This window comes from Pseudophryne corroboree, chromosome 8 (assembly GCF_028390025.1).
Source record: "Pseudophryne corroboree isolate aPseCor3 chromosome 8, aPseCor3.hap2, whole genome shotgun sequence".
Taxonomy (NCBI): domain Eukaryota; kingdom Metazoa; phylum Chordata; class Amphibia; order Anura; family Myobatrachidae; genus Pseudophryne; species Pseudophryne corroboree.
Window position 1 is genome coordinate 300,332,954 of NC_086451.1, and position 2,698 is coordinate 300,335,651.

The 2,698-nt window shown below is 45.6% G+C and overlaps 1 pseudogene; it reads left to right on the forward strand.

Annotated features, from left to right (window-relative positions):
* Positions 1 to 2,330: 2,330 nt before the first annotated feature.
* On the forward strand, positions 2,331 to 2,448 carry LOC134950080 (5S ribosomal RNA; annotated as a pseudogene).
* Positions 2,449 to 2,698: the final 250 nt, after the last annotated feature.

The following is a 2,698-nucleotide window of genomic DNA, read 5'->3' on the forward strand; positions in this document are numbered from 1 at the left end:
CAAATAATCAAGAAATTGAGAGATAGGTTGTAAGAGAGACCCCCTAGCCGATATGATCGGCCTACCAGGAGGCTCTCGGGCATTCTTGTGTACCTTGGGAATGGTATACAAAATTGGAGTAACAGGGTGAGACTGCATTAATGCATCAAACAATTTTTTATTTATAACCCCATTTTTCACCGCAGCCGTTAATATCTGATCTAATTCACACTTATATTGATCACCCGGTTTCTGCATCAATTTTAAATAAGTGTTAGCATCAGCTAATTGTAAATCAATATCCTTCATATATTTACTGTTGTCTATAATTACTATGGCTCCGCCCTTATCTGCGGGCCGTATGACAATGTCAGTATATGATTTCAAGTCCCTCCTACTACCGGCCGGGCGGGAGCAGTGGGCGTCCTCGTGCTGAACTGCACTCGTATGTATAAAGGTAAGATTGACACATTGGTTAGCTATGTTTCTAGTTCTTTTCACTAGTATATACGTCCTGACGAAAAGGCCTGCGAGCCTTGAAACGTTGACGCTTGTTTATGACACCATGAATTTCTAATACACCTGCTTGATTTGGAATTTGGGAGTGACGCCTGGTTCTTTCTGGTAAAGACATTGGTAACTATTAATATTTGGGAAGGCACCCCATTAATATACAGCTTTTATCCCGAGTGCCAAGCTACAGTGCATTATATATATATATATATATATATATATATACACACACACATATGCAGCCTACTAAAACTACAGAGTGGACACTGACAGTTTTTAATTAATTAAACTGCCTTACTGTTTCAAATAAATTTAGTACTGGCCTGGCCGCCCCTTCACTTTTAAAGCTGCTGCTCTGCTTTGCAGTAAAGGTGTAGAAGAGCGGGAGCTCAGTCACAGCGGTGACGGCGGCGCAGCAGCGCCCGGAGTCAGCCTGACTCTGCAAAGGACCATGTGAGGAGGAGATGCTGCGGCCAGGCATGCTTAGCTGCCCTCCTCCCGGTGCGGCGGTCATCTTTGTTAGGGGCATCGGACGCTGGAATGCCCAGACTGCCCCTCAGCAGCTCCTTATCCGCAGGTACACTCTCCGGCGCTACCACTGGTGGGTCTGCTCAGATAAGAGCAGAGCCACTGGCGGGCATCAACATCGGGTGCCCCACTACCACCAATGGTTACTGAGCCGGCCACTAGGTGAAGGCAGATGCCCTAGAAAATTGCCTAGTCTGCCTATAGCTAGGGCCGGCTCTGAACACAGTGGTAATTGCTTAATCTGGTGCTTGAAAAGGGAGGGGTCACAGCAAACAGAAAGGGAGGCACTTTCCCCCCCCTGGTATCCCACCAGCACACTGACTGATACCTGATACTTACTACATATATTTGCAAATACATGATAAGGTGCCAAGCCTTTCCACGGCTTCTCTGATTATTGTCAGCCCTATACTACATGATAGCAGTGCCCACATACGGCCATGTGATTTGTCTATAGTAAGGCCTTATGATCAAGGCCCATATAAAAATGCATCCAGACTGATGCCTAGCTTACCTGAGAGCCACCTCTGAGATCCCTGATTAGCACCATAAGGACCAGCATGCCTTACAAATGCTGCTCCCATACAATGCCTTTTCTTTTTCATCCACTAGGGGTCACTGGAGTACTCTTGGGATATGGTCCGGGCGTAGCCGGGAATGGCCATTTAAATATTTAAATTAGTAACTGGTTACCCCCACCATACACCCATAGAGACTTCAGTATTTTTCTGTGCCACAGTCGGGAAGGTGCTAGTGGATGTCAGTTCCACAGAAAAACTTCAGGGTTTTTATTTTTTTATTTTTATTTTTTATACTTATCCACATCCCTTCCCCCTTCCAAAAAGGCGTGGGTCCGGGATAGTGGAAGCTGCTACACGCAGCTACTGGCGTGTCGGTCTTCTCTAAAAAGAGCACCCTCTCAGCCACTACCTGCAGAATATATTTTTATTTTTATTTTGGACTGCAGCCTCCGTCTGCACATGGAAGCAGGACGACGCTTAGCAGAGAAGCCCCGCCATGGCCTCCACGGGTGGTGCAGGTACTGAGCGGTTAGGCAGCTCTCACTGCCGCCGCTCACTCACTCACTCACTTCTCTTACTATTATTTATATCATAACTGTTTATAATGATATTATCCTAAAGACTGCAAATCTGAATCATGGCTGTGGTCAGCCAATTACTGGCTTTGTTCACTGTTGTAAAGTAAGATGTGTTATACAACTGGTCAGCACATGGTGCTTATAAAACAGTATCTGTGGAGCACTGCAAGCATTGTGAGTTCAGGTCTCACCTGCAGCAGCTTTGCTTAATTCACTTAGCCACACCACACTGGATACGCCCAATCTCATCTGATCTTGGAAGCTAAGCAGTGTTGGGCCTGGTTAGTGCTTGATAGAAGACCACCTGGGAATACAAGGTGCTGTAGGTATTTTTAATCAACAGACACACCACACTGGATACGCCCAATCTCATCTGATCTTGGAAGCTAAGCAGTGTTGCATATTGTTCTGCCATCTGGGAGGAAACTGGTGATCCAACTAGATTGCATACTAATGCATGCTAGTTTAACTGTTAAAAAGATACATTCTGGTTAGCTCAGTAGGTACAGGTTGGGCTTACACTATCAATATAAACCTACCATAGGTTTTACAGTCATGATAGCTCCCCAGAACCCGCTC